Here is a 13,696-nt window from a genome sequence, read left to right as displayed (position 1 = left end):
ATGTTGAAATTAGACAGATCTGAAATTTTTATAAATCATAAAACTTTGTCCAATAAAGTGAAAACACAGTTACTCAAAGAAAGCATAGAGTACTAATGTTAATGTAAAAAAAGTAGTATTGTAGATCTCATTCTTTCCTAAGTTCAGAAACGATTATGCTTGTCAAGCTGTTAAATAGATTTCAGTGACAGATATAGAGGTCATAGTGGCAATGGTTCAGTAAAGAGATTGTACATTTTTTTATGCGACCTATTGAACTGGTACATACACCAATAATAAGGAAACATTTCTTCAGGAAAATGGGTGTACATAAACTGAGCTTGAAGTTAACCTTAATGAAATCTCCTTAAGATACTCTTGAAGAAGATCTTTTAGTAACTAATCATGCCACTCTTAAATTTATGTTGCTCACCACCCTTTTGATTTATAAGGAGCCATACTTACTTAGTATTTTGAATTCTAACATTTTATACAAAAAAAAATATTTAAGCACTTTATATCTTTGTTTTAAATGTTTGAAGTTATTGGAAAACATAAAGCCTTTGGGTTCACCATAATAGAAAAAATTCCTATCAGTATAAGTACCAGTAATAACTGGAACATATCTATACCCTAAGACCAAATAGCTGATGCTTGTGAAGAAAAGCTTTCTTGCCCTGGACCAATCAACTGCCAAACCATCAGTTGCATCAGCAGAAAGAGTCTTATGCTTTCCAATGAGTTACCACAGCTAACACAGAGAGCATCTAACCTGCAACCATCTCCTTTCTTAACAGGTTGGTCAGTTCACTTAACACACTTTTTAAACACAAAGATTTCCTTTAGTCCTGCTATTGTTACTGTTAAATGTGAAAACATATGATGAATTAACACTATTAATAGCATCTACAACCTAAAACACCTCAGTCAAATCTCCTCTAACTCTTCTTTTTCCAAAAGGAAACAGTTTCAGAGATCTTAACCTCTCCTTGTATGACATATCTTCCATTCCAGGCACCATCTGGGTAACAATCCTCCAAACCATTTCCAACAATTCAATGTCCTTCTTAAGGTAAGGAGTCCAAAAAGAATATAATACTGCAAATGTGGCTTAACTAGTAATCTATACAATGTGATTATAATTTTTTTAGACTTGTATTCAATATTTCTATAGATATAACCTAAAATCCTATTTGTCTTACCACTAGCAACAGCACACTGTTTGAATGGTTTGAGATACTGATCAATTATTGCTCCAAGATCCTTTAGTTTCATGATGGTGTTAATGCTATTCCCATTCAAATTATGATAACCCACATGCATTATCTTGCATTTATTATAATTAAAACCAATCAGCCATCTATTTGCCCATCTCACTAACTGATCTAAATCTTTTGTAAATCAGCAGCATCCTCTTCACAGCTATAAAAACACCTAAAGCCTTAATATCACCTGCAAATTTAAAGTATATCACTGATATAAACCAAAAAGAGCAAAGATCCTAAGACTGTGCCCTGAGGTACCCCACTTGTGACATTAATCCAGTTTGACTGAACTCCATCTGTAACAGCCCTCTGCTTTGTTTCATCTTCTATCCAATTTGTTAATTACAGAGGTGTTTTGTGTTTTTTACAAGCCTTTTATATGACACCTTATCAAATGCTCTCTGAGAGTCCAGATATACCAAATCTATGCTCTTAACCTCATCTTCATTAGCAGTAACCTTTTCAAAGAATGTCAAAAGATTTGTAAGGTAAGATTTTCCCTAACTGAAACCATGTTGACAACCCAATACAATTTTAAACTTTGATAAATGACTTTGCAAACCATCTTCTAACAGACTTTCCAAATTTTTTTCCACAACTGATGTAAGACTAATGGATTTATAATTACTGGGACAATTTTTTATCACTTCCCTTAAAATGAAGAGTTCCATTAGTTATCTCCCAATCCTCTGGTATCTGCCCACTATTCAAGAACTAATAGAAGAATAGTAGTAAGTGGCTCACATATCCAATCTTTAACCTCCTTCAAAACCCTTGGCAAAATACTATCTGGCCCAGGAGCCTTATCATTTTTTAAACTTCCCAATTTTTTTCTTAACCAGCTTAGAATTAATGCAGTTGTCTTGTTTGATGTTTTTTTTTCTCCATTTATCAACTGTTCAAGATGTGGAATACTGTTTAAATCCTCACTTGTAAAAACTGAAGAAAAGGCAGATTTTAAAAATCCAGCCATACTACCTTTCTTTTATCATCCCTCAAGGATCCTAAACTCATTTTAACATTGTTTACCTTTAATGTATTTAAAGAAGTCTTTACTGTTTATTTTTACATTTTCAGCCAACCTTTTCTCATACATCCTTTTTAATATCCTAATTTTCTGATTCATCAACTTTTTTGAACTTCTATAATTGTCTAAACCTTTTGTCATACCAGTCAATTTAAATTTCTAAAATTTATGATGCTTTTCTTTAATTTTATCTCTTAACATTTTTGTGAGCCAATGTATTTTCTTATTTGCACCTACCCTTTCCTTTCTACAAGAATATGCTTATCCTGAGTATTTAAAAATTTTCCACATCTGATTAGTGTCTCCAAATAACTCAGCTACCCAATTCAAAATAGATAATTCTTGTTGCATCCTTTCAAATTTGTAACCAAAATATTGTTATTCCAAATATAACCAAATATTGTTATCTTCTTATGCAGCAAAACATCAAATCTAGAGAAATGATCACTTGCATCCAGATGTTCTCCGATTTCCACCCTCCTGATTGTTTTTTTATTCTTTATTTGAAATTAATAATAACTCTAAAATAGCTTTGTATCTACTAGGTTCCTTGACTAATTGGTAAAGAAAGTCATCCTGCCTGAACAGTTTCCAATAAATTTTTCTCCCTTGTGGTTTGAATCTAGCATTTCACAATCTAAATGCTTGAAATTAAAATCACTAGAAAATATTTGCTAATCTACATCCAAGTTAAATATAAACACTTCTGAATCTAATTTCAGAAATAATAAAATACACATATTTAAACATCATAATGGTAGGGAAATATGCACTTACAAGATACACAGCCTTTAGTTTCATCATATGGATCCCCAGAAAAACCTGGATGGCAGATGCAAGTTGCTTTATGATTTTCGGAAGCACAATATGCATTTTGTCCACACACAAAAGTGGAGCAAGGATCTGTCAAAAAAATATATATATATTTCAAGCATACAACTTAAAGCAGTTACATTTAAAACAATCATTTTTACAATAACTAAGCTGTAAAGCAATCTGTGAGAAGCAGAAATTTTATTTTACACAAGTTATGCATAGCATTTCTAAAAATAAATAAATAAAAGAGATGAGATTAAATTAAACAGTATGTGATATTTGACAAACAAGTTGTCCTGCAGGAATATTCATGGAGAACACTTATGTAACAGATTTATTTGAAAAATGATTTATTATCAGGAAAGCCCAAGAAGTGCTTGAAAATGTAGCATAATAGTGAATGATACATACATTGGAAATGAAGAAGCCTAACAAACCTTTAACTAATAAATTAAGTCATAGTTTCATCATCAATAAATATCTAAATATTCAAATTGCCTATTTTTCTTTAAAGTTGTTAGTACACTTACACAGTTATAAGTGATTCAGTCTGATATGAATACTCAACATTTTGGAATTAATATATTTATTACTTCAGTTCATTTTAATTTCTCCAAATATACAATGTAAAACTTACCAATGCAAGCTCTGCCCTTCTGTTCACAAACAGCATTACCTGTACAATCTTTATTCGATTCACAAGAAGTTTCTCCCTGGCCTAATGAACATCATACAAATTACAGTAAATTTTTTTTAGGTTTTATCAATATACTTTCATAAAAAATAATAAAAGGTATATTTGGTTTTAAAGTTATACATTTTTTTTAATGCAGTGTAAGTTTTGTGACCTGAGGGATACTAATTTTAAGCTACAGTACATAAGATCTTCAAATCCTTCTACTTCCCATTAATAGCAAAACTTGTGATTGCTTAGAACTTCATTATAACTTACAATCATAAAAAAGTATTCTAAATAGAGATAAATTTTAATAAACTATCACAATGTGGTACACAAATACCATAAATATAATTCTTGTAAAGTATAGAGATTTCATATTCATAAAAAGTTTATTTTTTCTTATTTTCTAATTTAGAACTTACTAACTCTAGTCAAGATAATGCACTAAATAAAGTTTTAACTTCAGATGTCACTTTATAACATGGTCCAATCATAGAAACTATGTACTGTTTCATAGGATAGTTGTATTGTATCTTTTTTTTATCTTATGTATGGGGACTGCTTTACGATTGTCACATGGAATAGAGGTAATTTTCATGCATCACTACATTTGTTTAAAAAAATAATTATTATTTTCAACAGACTGTGATTAAATCAAAAAACTTCAGATATGAAAACAATATGCATCAAGCTTAATGTTGGTTAATTCTTTTTCTCTTAAACAAGGCCATGGCTAGTGAAAACATTGTTTTCAGACAGAAAAATGTAAAAAACACTTGATGATCAACCATTTTCTAAATGACTATGCTTATAAGCAATTGCTTATTAAGGTTACCACAGAAAGTAATCTTCACTCCTGGTACATTCAATGAAAATAAGCACTTTTCAAGTCACACAAACTGATCAGTATTTAATATTAACCATAAAATTATGGTGTCTGATCAGTGAATGACAAATAATTTGTTAACAAAATACTAACATACATCTGAGAGTATGGGTGACCCTAGAACCTGCCAACTATCTGGTCAACTACCTAGGGTGCAACTGCCCTGAGAGTGCAAAAAGCCCCTCGTAAAAATAATCAATTACATTAATACAATATTTAGAGCATGACTAAAAATCACCTAGTAATGCCATTAGTGCTGACTAGTTTCTCTATGATTCTTTAAGTCGTATTGTGACATATGTGTGTGTGTGTGTATACACTGCTGGCCAAATTTTAAGGCCAATACAAATAAAGAAAAAATATGCATTTTGTGTTGTTAGACTCAACCACTTATTTGAGTAGAGCTTCAAAAGATGAAAATAAGAAAAAAGAAAACAAAAATAAAAAACGTTTTTAGCATTTAATAGGGAAAATGTGAGCACTATGAAATTAGCCTAAATACTAGCCAGTCAAAAGTTTAAGACCATACTGAAATGAAGCTTTAACCAGTAAACACATAACGAAATTTAGTCATTTGTGTTCAAGCATTAGCGTTGTCAACATCTCCCACTGACATTTTACTCAACTCTGTTGTAAGCTGTAACAGGTTTGTTCTCCAATTCTTATCCAAATGATTCTTCCCTCCTTGTCTTATCCCATGGCCACATAAGTGAGGTTTAAGAAACCAGGGAAATATTGGTGTAACCGATAACTACAGTTTTGTGCATTTGATCAAATAAATTGTTTTGGTAGGCTTGCATGACCTGTTTGGAACTGATTGATTTATGTGCCTATCCGTCAAATTTGCATAATGATCAAAAAAGTACTGAAGATGAATCAGTATGTACAAGGTGGGGTAATAACTAGCATCAACAACAGTGATAAGGATTGACAGCACTGTTATTTCAGCATTTAAAAACCTCTCTGTATTTTAATTGTTAATGTCTTTACAAAACTATTTTTCATCCATATGGCTAGCTAAAACATAGTAACTCTTACATATACCTCTTGAGAATACTGTTTCTCATGTGTTGTGCAAGATAATAGTGAATAATTAATTGGTTTTAAAGGCTAAAAAAATGCAGTGTTAGAAGTCAAGTGAATGAGAGAGAAATATGTTTACTGTAAACCATCACCTATCTAATCGCAGCTGATAAGTCTCAACTTTATGTCCACATTGTTTGCTTATGTGATGTAAAGTTAAGGCTGACAGCAAACTTGCTGCCCTACCTAATACTGTTTTATTTTATATTACAAGCATGCCACTGTTGAGCAAATGATGGCTAAGGGGAACTTACATACATTTAGTAAAAAACTATTAAAAATACCATTTCTTTTTTTCTAGAAATAATGTAAATATTTCACTACTGCGATGGCTGGCTTTATTGGCCTGAACAGTTCAGACTTTTACTGAAAAACGGTTACCAAATTCATTACAGCAAAATATGTTATCAAGAAATATTTTAACATGATAGCAAAGTCAGGTTTGGCACTCTTGGATGCTATTTACATCACATCTTATAGAAATATGGATTAAAGAGAGAATAACTTTATGCTTTGAGTTACATACATAACTAAAAATTGATGGATCCTGTACTTCAAATGAAGTGGAAGTATAAAAACTCTGATACGTTTATTTACTTACATCCATCTTCATATGGATTCCCACTTGAGCTAGGTGGACATTCACAGACAAAGCTACCAATTGTGTTGATGCAAGTAGCTCCAACACTACAAGAACCATTGGGATCCACTGGTAGATTGCTTGTACATTCGTTAACATCTAAAATATTTTATTTCAAAACATAGTCTGTTATTTTAAGTTTTCTGGATAACACTCAAGAAGTCTAAGCCTCCTAACAATAACTCATCAATGAATAGGTTTTAACACCATAACTTAGAAGTTAATGATTTGGTTTTCCATAATGAAAGTCAATATTTATACTTCCATTCCCTACACACTTTCTGGTTATTTCTTAGAATGAAAATATTTTTCAACTCATTTTTTCTTATCATTCAAAAAATGTACAATGCATGTTTCAGAATCAAAATATTTATTTATCAAAAGTTTTATTTTTATAATATTGACACAAATAACACACAAAAACTTGATTCAGAAACGAATTTATTCTCTTATGTGAAATAAACTATGATCAATTTAATTTAAGAATAAGGTAAATATCAATGATACTTCTTATACATTATAAGATTCTTAAATGAGAACATTCCAGAAGTATCATTTAAGACGTATCTATAATAATACCTGTTAGTTATTAAGATTCGGAAACCTAGTGAATTAGGATTCAATCAATTTTTTTTAATTCTTGTAATTTATGAAGCTAAAAATTCTTTTCTCACACATTCTGAATAAAAAAGTTAACTAAATCTTCAATTAAAACAATTTCTCTAGTGATTCAGTTCCTATGGCACAATGAATTATTTTGTATTTAAACTTTTGTTTTTCAAATTAAATCATTATATTTCAATTAATACCATCCTAAACAATATTTGTTTGTAACTTTATATTTGTTGAAATCTGCAAAATTATGAAAGTTGATCATTTTACAGTCATATAATGAATTTCGAATACAAAAACAAATATATAAAACTGATATTCCATAATTAATTAAAGATTAATTATTGTCATAGTAAAGATTATCTGAGTTTATAGTGCAAGTAAAAATTAATTAACAAGTGGAGGAAAAAATGGAAAAAAACAAAACAAAAAACTCACCCAAACATCTTTCATCAGGATTACCCTTAAACCCTTTGTTACATTCACAAACTGCTTCCCGTTGACTCAGCACACAACTAGCATACTGACCACACTTCTTCCAGTTACAAGGATCTATGTGTGAAATTAGACACATTGAATAACCACTTTTAAAATATCACTGAATAGATTTGCCAATGTTTAAAAATACTTTGTTTCTGAGTGACTGCATACACAAACAAAGTGTAGTTATGTCAACTATTAAACAAAGTTGAAGAAATATTTTTGTTTTATTAATAGATGATATTGTGTGTGTAGTATGAAAAATATCAAAACTACATTTGTTTTTTAAATGCAATCCAAGATAATTATTTATTTACATAAACATTTTGAATGGAAGTTGCATAGCAAATGGAAATTCTATTTATCTCATATTTAAACACTTTGATAATTTTACAGTTGACAATAATTTTACATTTGCAGTCACTGTATGAATGCCATCCTGTAACTCTTTTTCTCTCAATTTGTTTTTAAAAATGACTTATTTACTGCATTACATTCACTGTAGAAAGGTAATAACAAGGATATTTTAGAGGCTCTAAACATTTTCGTTATTTTTTTTAATCAAGAACAGTGATGTATATGAATAAATACCCCAACATTTTACTACAGCTAAACTGCTAATATATATATATACAATACCATAAAGTTCAATTATTTATCATCGTGCAACCATCTAAAAACAAATCTAAATTTTCATGAAAAAAGTCACTTAAGTAAAAGAAGAACTTATAAAGTATTTGCTTGTTATACACAGGCTTTTAAAACAACCTTTCAATATTACTTACTTTCACAAGTTTGACCATTTAGTACATAAGGAGGCATGCATGTACATTGACCTTGTATACACTGCTGACCTTCAGGGCAATCATTATCTGCATTGCAAAACATTTCTGTACAAAACAAAAACCATAATAATATGAACAACTAAAGTAAAATATTAAAATAAAAAATACTTACAAATTAATAACATATTTCAAAACCTGTGCCTCTAGTATTTTTGATACAGAGCCTCCATAAAATTAGCAAAATATAATTGAGACATAAATATTGAACTATGGAAAAACAGCTACCATAAACTCTTAATATTTGGTTGATATCATGCACCATTTCTAAGTTATTTTCATACTCAAAACATCATACATTAGAATATTATATAATACACAAAATTCAGTGTCCTAACTTAACTTTGTAGCACAAAGTATTAGCCACCTTTTTACATTAAAATATAGATGCTAAAAAAAAACAACTTAGTTACTTCAATTGTATTTCTGGATAATACAAGTTATAAAAGCCAAAAATTAAACAAAGTGTTTACAATTGATTGTATACAATTTAAAATATTCTTTCTGCAAAGAAAGACAATAACAAGTTGGTTTAAAAACCTTCAAGTTTTATTTCATTGTACTGGTTAAGCCTAAACTTTTGTTAACAGATGATGAAATGAAAATTCAGCAGAAAAAAAGAAAAAGCAAAGATAATTTTTGATAAGCAGAATTCATGTGCTAATTCAACAAGTTTATCATGCTTTGGCACAAATAAAACAGTGCCATTAAGCAATTGTGTAAGCACTTCAATGAAATAAAACTTGTGTGTTCCAAGAAGAGGATTAGAATAGTCAGCATAAATAAGGACATCATTACATTAGATGCTAAAACGCTAGTTCATAAACTGGGACATAACAGACGACTTTTCCTTCCTATACTTGGAAGCTGATTGTATTATTGGCCAATGCAGATAGACAATAATCATTTTGCATTTTGTGGCACTGAACAATGTCATAACAAACTACTGGAATGGCTGAAAAAGACTTTTATCATGTTCACTGCACTCTAGAGGCCTAACACACTGAACATATGTCTGCATAAACCTATCTTTAGAATACATACATGTCCAGCTATTAAAAATGAAGATGCTTACGAAAATGTACTGAGGTTGACAGAAGTTTTGTGAAGGTAATATACTTTGTATTATGTTCAGGCATTTCTTTATTTAAAAGTTATTACATCTTAAAACAACAATTTATAAATACCTGGTATTTCCAAAGTTAAATTCAATTTCAAATACTACTTTTATAATTTAGTTTTTTATAAATTTTAGGAAAGGCTTCTCTTAGCAATTTTAATCGATGAGTTTAAATATCACTTTTGTACTAACCAATGAAAGAGCACTCTTTCTTTGGATTTCCAGTGTAGCCAGAGTCACAGATACATTCATAAGAACCTGGTAAATTGATACATTCTGCATGAGGTCCACAAAGAGACCATTCCCTGATTTCTGTGCACTCTGCTATATCTAGAGGAGGACAAAATTAAATATATTTAAACAATTTTTGCTAATGTTTGTGGTATTTTATCTGTTTTTAATGTTGTTTGTCATTTATTTTATTAAAATAAAAAAGAAAACATAACCTAGGCACATCAGAAATAAAAATAAAAAAAATTCAAAAAGAGAATTAGCAACTAAATAAGCAATCATTTTGCATTATAAACATCTTTAAGAGATATTCCAATATCATATTTTATCACTGGGTGCAAGCATTTATTTTATGTATAAAACATACATTAACACCAGCAGTAGTTAATGAAATTAATTTAATTTCAATATTGATGGTATGTTTTTCAATGCTTTTGTGTGATTTATATGTTATTATGGACCTGTAACCAATAAACCCAATGAGCAATTTGATGATAAGAAGTTAACAACAATATGATTAAATATCTTATAGTATCCACACTCCATCAGTAATGTTACAATTAAATGAAACATGTATAATTCCATAAGAGTTATATCAATTTCAGTTGGACATTTTATCATTGTGTCAAGAAAAATTACAATTTCTAAAATCTGTGATATGTACTTCTACTTAAAATGAAACTATTATGCATCATTAAAGGGAGCTTCCAAATCAAAATGACATTTTTAAATGTCATCATTGCACATCTACATATTTACAATGTATGTTATGCAGTATGATTTCTGTATCCAAATAACTTCTGTAAAAACTTAGCGTTGTTATCTTATGCAAGTTCAACACCATCATTTAAAAAGTCAATTAATTAACTCTTATCTGCACCCCCAGAATTTTGTTTGTACTACTTTTAATTTAAGATCAGTAACATTAAATGAGCAGAAATAAGCATGTGTTACATTTGTCATACATGCTGATTTGTAATCTATACAAATAAGAGCAAGCTTATAAGTAAGTTAGCAAAAGAATATCTTTATGACCTTAAATCATAAAATAAAGTACAATACTATGACTAAAATTTTTGAAACATACAATACAAACCCTTTCTTAAGTTTTAATACACTGAAAACATTGTGATGGAAAAATCAAAGAAAGTCACTCACTTTGTAATAAATTCAGTTGAGGTGGCATAATACATAAATGTAAGGTTTTTTGTTTAATGCATATTATTAATATACTTGTAATTTACAATATACAACTCTAACATTCAGGAATCTATTTAATAGCTACACACTCATCTCTATTTTTACCAGTTTTCCTTACCTCTACAGTATCCATCAGCTTCAACAGTATAACCACGTGGACAGATACAGAACCCATAATTGACTCCAGTGAAGACACATATTTGATTTTCAGGACATGGACTGGTTGTAGAGCAATTCCTACTAACCTCTGTAGAACAAAACAAATAACATTAAAAGAAACAACTGAAGCTGTCTTGAAAGGTAAATACCCTGAAAAAAATTTAAAATTCACTTTTTAATGACTGTAATTAATATTATATATTCAGATACATACCCTTCTTAACTATAATGGTGAATAATTAAGAGAAAGTGCACTATTTTTTTAGAAATTGGTTCAACATTTGTCTCAAATAAGACACAAGAAAAACAATCCTTTCAAAATTTTATCTTAGTAAGCAAAAAATTATATCTTATTTATATTGGTCTATACAAAAGTTAATACAAATTATCATGACATACTGTCTTTTGAAGTTGAAATATTTTCTTAAGATGAATTTCAGAATTGCAAACATAATGCAGAAAATCACTGTGGCACCTGTATTTATGGAAGTGTGAAAATTATCATTCCCCAGGTTATAAAAAGAAAAGTACAAGGGAAATAAATGGTGAAAAATCCTGTCACATTTATATTTTGCAGCAACTGTTTTACATTTATCAAATTCAAACTATAGTTATGCTACCTCAAAGCTCTCACTTATCTTGTAAAAACTTGGTATGAGATATTCACCTAAAAATCTACTTTTAATAATCATATAAATAATATAGTTTTAAAGTCTAAAATACTGTTTCAGTTGTAATCTAGAAGTTGTAGAATTTTCTAATCTAAAATTTCAAAAGCATCAACCTAATGCAGTAAAAGACTTTAATCAAGGAATCCTTCCACTTGGTTAGTGAAATATTGGTATGATCTATTAACCTTTAAAAAGTGGAAATGATCAAAACTGAGTATAATTAATTAGAAAATTGCTTTTTAATCAAATCTTGAAAAATAAGTTAAAATGTTCATTACACATGTGACACTATCATAAAAAGACTTTCATAATTTATCAAAAATAAAACTATGTTGCCACAAACTTTATAAAAATAACTAATAGCCATAAAGTTGAACTGCATTTTAAATTTTAAAGACAGTTAAACTACATATCTGTTATAAGTCTAATAACATAATCAGGTTGTTTTGCAATAGAAAATTTGTTTTTGCTTAAGATGACAATAAACAGAATGTGCATAATGGTTTATTTGGTGTTATTTATTATTCTTCAACACAGTGTATAATCAACTACGGTATGCTGTATTATCTATTTATTGTTAATTTCATTAACTGTATTAACTCATCTATTTAATATATTAAATGACATTATGTTTTAATTTTATTCTTTGTTATACTTTTATTTTGAGATTGTATTAGATTGTTAGATTAATACATGTATCTAGAACTAGTACAATTCCCTAAGCTGGTCGAAAATTTGCAAGATATCATTGGAATTATGGTTGAATATACCATTATTAACTAGGGTACCCAACTGATGAAACAATGCATTATAATATTTATAAGCAAGAATGTAATAAAAATATATTTAATTAGATACGCTCATTACCAGGTTGATTTTGAGATTTGCTCTGATGGAAGGTTAATATTAATTAGTATAAGTTAGTGTATAGCATGTATATTATCCTAATCTCACTGTAAAATATTTATTTTGTTTAAAATATGTCTATGTAGCTATTCTTTAAATTAAGATATTCTAAAGACCTACCAAAACAAAGTAATTCTATACTATTGTACTCAGCTTGATCCAATCAAAATATTAAAAAGAAAAACACAAGTAACTAGAATACCTTCATTTTCAAACTGATGTTTTGCATGAACATGATTTAAATATATCTGTATTCATAAAATGAACTTACTAATGCAGTATTTCCCTTCCTGAACAAATGGAAATCTACATCCACAGTGAGAAGTCTGAAAACTGTCCTCTATGCACTCTGTATTTCCAGGACACTGGCTGTCTTTCTGACATGGAATACCTAAGCAAGAAGAAACATTACTATAAAATCCTTCTGTTTTGATAATGAAAAATTAAATTTTGTACATTGTGTAAACAGATGATGAACATACTTATGTCATTATCTGACAAAATTTTTTTGTGTTCATTCTTTTGTAACTATGATAAAAAGATATATAAAGACATACTATGAGTAAGACAAACTGAATAGGGATTCCCCTTGTATCCTTGTGGACATAGGCATTCATAGCTTCCTTCCATATTAATACAGAGTGCATCTACCCCACATGGTGCTTTATCTCTGAATTCTGTGCACTCATTAATATCTGAAAAACAAAAAATAATTGTTATTTATTGGAAGTTTAGTTTATGTTATTATACACTGTTATTGAATGACAATATAATAACAATTGTAAAAATGATGAAATAATGGTATTTATGTGATCATATGACAAAATAATACCTATACTTCTAAATTCATGTATATTTGATCTAATATTTCATACAGAATATATTGAAAAAACAAATTTTCTACTATTTTTTTCCTTTTTAGAAAAATAAATTGAATTTTAATACTTTAGTGTAAGATTTAAAATATATTAATTTTAGAAATAAGTTCTGTTGATGAAATATGGTTTAAGAAGTAATTTAACCAGTCAGTTCTAAACTCGAAATTATTAGAAATGTTTGTAGATCTACCAAAACAAATCCACCAACATGTATATAAGCTC

General features: G+C 29.0%; 1 pseudogene across 1 annotated transcript in view; it reads right to left on the bottom strand.

The window, feature by feature from the left end:
• LOC143233239 (uncharacterized) overlaps positions 1-13,696 on the bottom strand; it is an 80,361-nt pseudogene that overhangs the window by 11,676 nt on the left and 54,989 nt on the right. The window contains exons 23-31 of the transcript XR_013018059.1: positions 13,154-13,291; positions 12,868-12,987; positions 10,979-11,107; positions 9,622-9,759; positions 8,253-8,357; positions 7,426-7,539; positions 6,337-6,474; positions 3,725-3,805; positions 3,049-3,174 (exon numbers count right to left, since the gene is read on the bottom strand). The product of XR_013018059.1 is annotated as an uncharacterized LOC143233239 (transcript). The remainder of the gene's footprint in view (positions 1-3,048; positions 3,175-3,724; positions 3,806-6,336; positions 6,475-7,425; positions 7,540-8,252; positions 8,358-9,621; positions 9,760-10,978; positions 11,108-12,867; positions 12,988-13,153; positions 13,292-13,696) is intronic.

The sequence above is a fragment of the Tachypleus tridentatus genome, chromosome 1, assembly GCF_004210375.1.
Source record: "Tachypleus tridentatus isolate NWPU-2018 chromosome 1, ASM421037v1, whole genome shotgun sequence".
In the NCBI taxonomy this organism is placed as follows: domain Eukaryota; kingdom Metazoa; phylum Arthropoda; class Merostomata; order Xiphosura; family Limulidae; genus Tachypleus; species Tachypleus tridentatus.
The sequence above is the reverse complement of the archived record's forward strand: the minus strand, read 5'-3'. Positions and strand labels throughout refer to the sequence as shown.